This window comes from Limulus polyphemus, unplaced genomic scaffold (genome assembly GCF_000517525.1).
Source record: "Limulus polyphemus unplaced genomic scaffold, Limulus_polyphemus-2.1.2 Scaffold150, whole genome shotgun sequence".
Lineage (NCBI taxonomy): Eukaryota > Metazoa > Arthropoda > Merostomata > Xiphosura > Limulidae > Limulus > Limulus polyphemus.
The window spans coordinates 955,830-965,446 of NW_013665760.1; the positions used below are offsets into that span (position 1 = coordinate 955,830).

At 33.1% G+C, this 9,617-nt stretch overlaps 1 protein-coding gene across 3 annotated transcripts in view; it reads right to left on the reverse strand.

Annotated features, from left to right (window-relative positions):
* Positions 1–9,617, reverse strand: part of LOC106475902 (G protein-activated inward rectifier potassium channel 3-like) — a 54,460-nt gene that overhangs the window by 18,872 nt on the left and 25,971 nt on the right. Inside the window, exon 1 of one of the 3 annotated variants that reach the window (XM_022381077.1) lies at positions 3,004–3,056. The exons of the other annotated variants lie outside the window; for them this stretch is intronic. The gene's annotated coding sequence lies outside the window, so the exon portion shown is untranslated. Of the gene's footprint in view, positions 1–3,003; positions 3,057–9,617 lie in introns of those variants that run through there. 3 annotated transcript variants of the gene reach the window in all.

Genomic DNA, 9,617 nt, shown 5'->3' on the forward strand with positions numbered 1-9,617 from the left:
TTGATGACCATCAGCTTAGAACAGAGCGGTCCAACGTTTTAGCTATGGACTTTAGAGAATGAAAACACTGAATAGTTATAACTAGTTAATGGTACGACTTACTGCAATGGTACCTTCATAAAGAAACTTATTTGTGATTAAAAGTTTACTGCATAAACGTAATATTTAACATGTGATTAATATTAACTGCGTTGATGAGGTGAACTCAGTTGTAGGACCGGATGCGGCCCGCCAGTTGGATCACGCTTGTCAAAGCTTAAAATTATAAACCATCCTCAACAATACCAAAATTATGAAAGTGAAGACGAATGTCTGAAAGTCCGTATAACATAAGCAGTTTCAGTTTCGTCCCATTAGCGCTATACAGCTTCCCTGAGTGTCCGGGTGAAAAATATCTTTAAGAAAAGGAGTACTCCCAATTCTAGAGAAGATCCAGGAAGAGATACCGAGTGCCAGGTTCTCGTATCTACTGGCTGGCATACCCAGTAGTGACAAGAACAGTGATTGGGGAATTATGTCATAGGCAACTTCAACCAAAATATACTTAACAAGTTTAGTAAAGCTATCTATTAAGCCCTTTCAACTGTGTTCGTTTGATTGGGGCTACTTGAATCGTACACTACTAACGATATTCAAGTTCATTATATACACATTCCGAGTACTGTTGAAGTTTTGCGGTAATTTTTCAAAACATGGGAAGCTATGTTCCAATTATTCAAATGCGATATAGGTAGTTATCAATTTAAGTCTTTGATATGGCTATCTCTTGGTTTCCCTGCCATTTTGAGGTTTTCTTTGAAGAGCTTGTAGAATTGTTTTTGTTACTTCTTGGTTTAGTAAAAAATACTGAGGTTATCGTTGAAAGTTAATTCGCCGTATTCTATGGCTCTTGTTCAGACCGGTTACGACCAGTCAGTCCTATACTAACCTGAATGTTCTCGGAACTCAGAAGGGTTTTCCCCAACTGTACCTACAAAGCTAACCATACATTTTATCAGAATTTGATGGCTCTTCGATGCTCTCTAGTCATGTGATATTTATGTAATGAAAGTCGATGAAGTCCGAATTACATAAACATGTCGAATATTTCATTACATATATGATCCATTCTGTGTGTGTTTCTTAGCATCCAACAACCAGAGTTGGCTGACTCGGTTACATTTACTTTTAGTATGGTAACTAGAACCTGTCTGAGGGTATACATAGGCTATTTTGTTTTAGGATTTTTGTCCGAAAAGGGGGATAAAATAGCCCCTGAAATAGAGCGCGTTTCTACCTTTCTATAGACATTTCGCTTGCATCATCCACAGTTGCCTGGCTTCGTTACCATAATTTTTGGTATGGTAACTGGAAATTGACCGAAAACGGATTAAAAATCTCACTAAAATAGAGCACATTTTCACTTTTTTTTTTAATTCAAAAGATACAAGTACTTGATCAGTTAAATGAGTCAATTATTACCTTCTACAAAACAGTGTATGAAATTGGCATCTAATTACATCATCTAATAACAAGAGAAAGAAGGAAGAGGAACATTGTCTTTTAAACAATGTTTCCTTCCTTAACAGTTACACTGGGCTATTATAATATTAACAGTATTTCCAGTAAAACCAAAGAAAAGTAAACGTGCTCATCGAATGCCATCACTTTCTTCCTACTGGGAAACTGCACGTGGCCAATAAAGAAAGATTTGTTAAAATCTGTCACATTGCGTTGTTATATTACATAACCTACGGATCTATAAAATCACGCTCCGCCAACAATGGCATTATATACCAAATGAAATTTAAAACATTAAATATTGAAACTGAAAGTGAGACTACAGTAAGGGTGTTTGTAATTTCTTTTATTTTTTATAAAATTTAAAATCATTTTGTTCAGAACAACAAAGTATTACAATAAGATTTTAAAACACTTTATACATGATATTTAAAAAGTCACGTGCATATATATATAATATAATATACAAGTGTGCATGTTTAGTTAATTAATAGTAACGTGGTACTGAAACTACATAAAAATATGATTTCAGAATATAATCATTAATAAGAATCTATCGATTATTATAGTTTAAAAAAAAAATGTGTATTTTTTTCAAAATAGGGAAGAAGTTAAAACTAAAAACTCTGAATTACCAGAATGGTTCATGAACATTAACCGATAAAAACTTTTGCTTCATCAGAAACATCGCTGCACTTAATGTATAAAGGCTAATTACACTTGCGATATTTTATTCCTGCTCTTTAAAACAGTACGAACTTATGAATCTCACTATTGAACGCTTTCATATTCATGTAAACAAACAACAAAGTATTAAGAACAGGAATGAAACGTTTCAAAGAATAACATACTTTCACGGATCTCTTACATAATACATCCATTTCTGTTGTTGTTGTTTTTTTTTTAACGAATTTCTTTAAAACTGACTTATTGTGCACTTAATTCTAATGGCGATTATTTTCATTCGAATTAAACATCTGAAGAAACTATGTGATTAAATAGTTTTTAATATTATAAAATACATTAACAATAACAATAGTTGTCCTTTTCGCTTAAATGGTTTTAATATATGGATGTAATAGACGAATTGGAATTTCCAACTTGAACGGCACCTTATGAGCACGAGGGCTGAATGGCCAGGTCAGAAATGAGATTTATTTTTATGGCGGTATTGATGCGCGAATCTAAGAATCTCAACTACAGAGTCTACACGCCCGGCTCATCGGTAATATTTAACAATAGTTAACTTAAGTTTTTTAATGCAGTTTTTACTATTTTACACTTCATCTGAATAAAGTAATACTCCAATAAAACTAAAATAGAGTTCTTTACAAGCAGTCATTTAAAATAAATTACAGGGTTTCAAATTCATTTATTTTTAAATCCTGGTTTTAATTATTTTTTCATAATTTAAGTTTATGGTATAGGTTTTAGTTTCTTTTTTATTATTATTATTATTATTCAACCGTGGTTCAGAAATACATATTTTTAAAATTTACTTACATTGCCAATAGTTTTCAGAGTCTTTTGTTATACATCTTGGTTTCTGAGACAGTCCAGTTGTTAGCTTATTAACTCTCGAATGTTCGAAGTATAAATACACCTGAACTCCAGCACACAATTATACAGACGATTTTTTTTTATAAAACCGGTTCCATGAGTGGAACTTTCCAATTCTTATTTTATATACAGACAAGGGGGAGCATTACTGACGAGTCTCGGTTATTATAGGTTTTAACTTTTTCGTATTGAGGTGTTCCTTGAAGGATGGTTGCTCAAGACTCGAGAACGTAAGCAAATGCCAAGTGACGACACTACTTATGCATGAAATCGACTTCTTACCTACTATTAAAGACTGTTTATCTAGCTTCTTTTTTTGTTATATTACGTAATATCACAACTTATATTAGACCATTTGACGTGAAACTAATCAGCGTCTGAGTTTTGGTTAGATTAAACTTCACACGATCAACGCACTTGGTTTCTAGTTGTAATCTTGTTTCGTACAAAATGATATCATCACAGAAGCTTACTCTTATTTGTATCAAGTTATATAGTTAAGCAAGAAAGTGCAAAAAAGAAAGCTGGCCAATACTATACTAAAATTACATCAGAAGGCTATTTAAGAAGATAAAAGAGTAGTAAGTGTACAAAATGCATACATATAACAAATTCTGTGTACACTTCCAGAAATAATCATGGCGGGTAATATTCATTTCATGCTATTGTTACGTCTCCGTTTGTTAATTGATTTTTCCTATTCGGAAAGAATAAACCAGTTTTATTAAGAAAGAACTCGTGTCGCTTAAGTTTCGTCGGAACGAAGTTACTTAACTTTACCGATACACTTAACTTCAACAATCGCGCTATATCAACGAACGTCAATAATACTTCTGACCGCAGATCAATTACACACTGACTATACACACATTACATTCCCCTCTTTTATATACCAGCGTACCCTATTTCTAGTAAGAACTTGAACATTCGCCAAAGTACATGATAGTTCTAGAAACGTTGCGTCACGGTGGTCATGTGACTCGCTGACGCAACAGTACCCTTACAGTCTCCCGAACACTGACGTAGTGGGGGGGATCGTTGTTTGGAGCTGACTCTTACCCCTATGTTATTCCCTGGTAGATACCGTTTATTTCCCGTGCGTTAAACGTTAGCTAGTAAACGATAAAGGTAGCCTCTGTTTAAATTAAACGTTGAGACATTAAAATCTGTCAACTTATTAAAGAAGACGTCTTTGAAGTTTGTTTGAAAGCAGACTAAATAGATTTTTACTGCAAGAAAGTTGTACCAGTTAAATTTAGCGGCATTAACATGTGCTATACGTTATTACTTTTTTGCTGTTAAGCGCAAAGTTATAGAATGGATTATGTGTGCTCTGTTCACTGCGAGTATCGAAACCTGATTTTTAGCGTTATCGGCCCTCATACTTACCGTTGAGCCACCGGATGGGTGCTACGTTGTTATAGTCTGGATCTACACAGTATTTTCTAAAGTTGATGGTTACAAAGCAACACAATGGTTTATCAGTGCTGTGCCCAACCACGAGTATCGAACCCTTTTCTTAGAGGTTGGACTACCGGAGGGCACGCAACACAGTGAACTGATTCTCCATCGTTTAAAATTTTACAATGTGTTGTTGTTGTTTTTGAAGTTAAGCACAAAGCTACACAATGGGCTATCTGTGCTCTGCCCATCATGGGTATCGAAACCCGGATTCTAGCATTTACAATACGAAAAAAGTAATTTAGTTACATATGTAACCTGTTATTAGTTGATTGAATACAAGTACCACGCACTATTTTTAATTCTTAATATGTTAAAAATGAATCATTTTAGCGAAAAAATTTACAATGGACATGAAATGATGTACCTAGAATTAAAATTTTTCACAAAGAAAACGTTATTATGAAAATGTGCATTAATTTTAATGACAGATAATGAATATAACAATTATAAAAACATCATTTTTATCTCTTTCAAAAACAAACATTTGGGTATTATTTTCAGCCCTTTTGTGATAGAAGATTTTAAAGTGACAACAACTAAACACACTACGTGTTATCGAGCGTATACAAACATCTGTACCTGTAACCACAAAAACATAATATCGACTACATACGGCTGGTTTCGAAAGTTACAATTGTGCTAGAGATTTCAGTACCAGAATAAATTTGTTGTATCAATGGAAAAGGCACGTCCACCATGTCATATTATTTATGAACAATTGTAACAATGGATTTGTAATATATATGTTATTTACGGTATTGAATATATATATATATACACAAACTTATATATACTTTTTCTGGCAGTGCTATTGAAAGGCTGGGGAAATTATTATCAGTGCATGTAAAACTTCCGGTCTGACGGGGAAAACAAGAGGATGTAGATATCCAGCTTTATACATTATAATGTGTTGTAGTGTGTGTCTGTGTGTAGGGAACTTTCTTCTTTCATATTTATAATAAATAGATAAATCTTTCCCGCCCATGTGTTTATGTAGTTCATGGTCGTTTGCATTGTTTTTTTGGTAGATGGCTCAGCGGTAAGTCTGGAGGCTAAAAACTGGGTTTCGATGCTGGTGGTGGTCACAGCACAAATAGCCTATGGTGTAGCTTTGGGCTTATTAGCAAACAAAACAAACATTCATAATCATATAAAATGCAAAGTTTAAAAGCATATAATAATTATAACATGAACTGGATCTCGTTATATTCTAGACAAAGGGAAATCAGTATACACCACAACGATTTTCTTACTCAGAGCTACATGTGGCATATAGTAACTTTCATAGTAAATTGCCACCTGGTCGCTTTAAAAGTTGTTTACTTTTCTTTTTTTACGTATATGCATGATTGAACTTTAAACAGTATACTAAATACGGAAAGTACAACACTATGGAAACACAATTTATATAATAATGTTTTGATAAACCTTATCTTATAACCCATGGTTCATTTAACAAAAAAGAAACATTTTGTTAAGCGAATATATGTTATGCAGGTTAGATATAACTTTACTTACTGGCAGCATGTATTTCTTATAATGCAGCAGATCATATCTCGAACCTGTCCCAAACCAGAGTTGCTGGTAGAGCATCTATTGCAGAAAGTTTGTAGAAGAAATTCCTCGGTGTTAGCAAACATACTTGTCAAAAGCATAGCGCAAAAAAGGGTATATAAAACAGGCGTCATTTTGTAGATTCCAATTCAATCTGTAAAGACAACTCAGACATTAGTACGGTCGGACATAATAACTTTATCACTAAACAAAGATAAGAATATGAAAATCTGAAAAATCAACAACAAAATTTCATTTAATTTGTAACTGCCATGTTAAAATTATCGAACATTTTTGTACATCACTTTTACACCCATTCACAAAGTTATACGAATAAGACAAAAACCGTCAAAAAATAGAAATATTTATGTTTATACTAAAGAGATGTAGGGGAAAAAATCGAGGAAATATGAAAATAATTTCCTTACATAAAAATGCGTACATAATACGAATATTTAAAAAGGGGTTAAAGTAAGAAAACTAAAGAGTGTAGAAATATTTTGCTTCTATTAAAGGTTTGTCGGTTGATAATTAAATTCTCAAAACACAATATAAAAAGAAATTTCAAGAATATAAACATTTTTAATAAAACTGTCAAATTTTCTTTTTTCTATGTACTTAGAACAATCATGCAAAATACCACTGTTAAAAGACATTACTTTTGTTCTAACGTTTGCCGGATTTTAGATAGAGTTACTTTGTCACTTATCTGCTATGAATGCACAAAACAAAAGTAAAAATACAGACACTTTTTTCTACTAAAGCCCAATTTATGTAAATTTGTATGCTGATATCAGAACATCTTACGCAGTTATATTGGATTATTACTAAGACCTTTTGAGTGTTGTTTTCTTTGAGAAATGCTACACGATAAGCTATCTACGCTCTGTCTACCATGGGGATTCGAACAGCTGATTTTAACATTGTAAGTCTAGAAACTTTCCCCTGACCTACCGGAGGACACTTCTTATTTAAAGTAAAGAAGTGTGTACAAATGATATGTTAACCACACTAAATATGCTATTTACAGTTCCAACGAAGCCATTCGCCCAGTACTGGAGCTCTTCAGACCGGCTGAAATATAATGATTGAGACACTAATTAATTGTATTAGCAAGTTGCTTGAGAACAATTGTTACGGTATGAACAAGATGAAGTATAATTTTTAATCAATTTATTTATGTCACAACACATTAGAAAAGAAAAGTTTATTTATTTTCACACAATATATATCATTCTTTTCATGAATTAACTTGTAAACTATTCAGGACTGGCGAACCAACAAGCTAGTTTTATTAATTCCAGAGCGGACCAAGCGATCAAGGGAAAATACTACATTCGTTTTTATTTCCACTTTTAAGTTCTAATAGGACAACCCCCCTCTTCCCAGTGACACAGAGGTATGTCTGCGGACTTATAACGCGAGAAATCTGGTTTTGATACACGTGGTGGGCACAGTACAGATAGCCCATTGTGTACGTTTGTGCGTAACTATCAATTCACTGCCCCTCCCCCGTTGGCACAGCGGTTTGTCTGCGGACTTGTACACGCTAGAAACCGGGTTTTGATACCCATGGTGGGCAGAGCACGGATAGCCCTTTGTGTTTAATTATGCTTAATAAAAAAACAACAGCAACAATTTTTGTCTTTTCCCACTGATGCTGTAGTTGTTTGCCCCTCTACATGAGTAAGAAGACTAAGCTTACTGGTTCGAAATTCTTCTGAATGATTGGTAAAATAAATAATTGGTGTTCAAATAAACAAACGATACTATGTTATTATTTCTTATCTTAATTTTGATTTGTAAAGGACTCATAAAATTGGTCAAAGCTATTTCACTAACACACCATCACAGTTGTTCATCCACTTTCCTAATATCGATGGCCTCTCAGCCACTGCTATGATTGTTATATCACGGATGGCCTGGAGAGCCTTTCTATAAGGCGAAAAACGTAGTGGGCATGGAAATAACAGATATATCATGGTAAACATATTCTTTACTTTTAGTCATAAGTTCTCAGAATCACTAATTAAGAACTTATACTCACATGTATGGAACGTAGGTTCGTTTACTATAGTCATATGAGCATTCGAAATTTGGGTACATTTTTGGGCCACCCTGTATATATATATATACAAATATTACACTTTTAACATCAAAAATGTATTGGCATATACTATGTCTTCTGGTGGGTCACAGGTACGTTTGCGAATATACAACGCTAAAATCCGAGGTTAGATTCCCACGAATGGACAGAACGCAGACATTTCATTGTGTGGCTTTGCACTAAAAAATCCTATTGTAAAGTACGTCTTACGCATCTCGTGGTATGAAACATAGAATAATTTAAAAGTCTTAGAGCTTTTTCTCAGAATATAGAAATATTTTTGTATGCGAACGTTTTACATTTGAAATAATAATAAGGTTTATGCAGAAAATAAACAACGTTCACAAAATGCATTACTACGTAACACGTAAGTTAACATAATATATAAATATACAATTTTTTGATAGATAGGTATTTCGCACACCACTTTCTTCCATTCAAATAAGTTGTGAATCAGTGCTGACATTTTCAAACAAAATGCTTTACGGAAAAATTGGTATTATTCTTTTATTTGTATACGTAGTTATCTTACTATGAAGGTTATCCATTATGTGTGAGTGTATGTGGTAATGTTTGTCTCTGTTATCATCCATCCCCAAGAGTTGGCTGGATCGATTACCATAATTTTGTATAATTGGAAACTATGCAACAGTGTACATGAGTTATCTTGTTTTAGGATTTTTACTCTAAAAGTGGAATAGAAAACAACCTAAAATTAGGCACTATACACTTTTGGCTGTGAATTAACCCCACATCTAAATGGGTCAATAATTACCTTCCACAAAGCAAAGTATACAATTAGCATATAATGAGGTCATTGTGGATTTAATAACAAAAAGAAAAGAAAAGAAGGAACGGGAACATTATCGGGTAACGGGTAACTTCAGCTAGTTTTATACATTTATATGAAACTCAAGCGATAGAAAATAAATGTTCCGATAAACCATTGAGGGAATTGTTTTTTTTAGCATGAAATATTTAATATGTATAATGAAATGTTGTATTAATAGATTTAGTTCTTTTTCATAAATACATTTTTCATAACAAATACATTTTTTAAAAGAAGAACGAACTATATTAAAGTTGGTGAATTCAATCACAGTTGAAACAAATTAATATTTAATCTTATATATTTTGTGTCTACTGTGAAGCTAAGCGGCATATTACAGAAATGCAAAGATTATATTAAAAGGAAGAAATAAGATCACAAATTGAATACAAAGTTATAATCATGTCCGTTTCTATTTAAAGGTAATCAGGTAGTTTGGTAAATTTGACTCTTTCAATTAAACGACCAGGTTAAAAAAACATAGAACAGTCATAAACAGCTAAAATTAAAGGACACATATTACAAGTAGGAACAGTAAAACGTATTGTTGCGTCATCGAGTCACATGACTACTGTGACGCAACGTTTCTAGAACTATCATGTA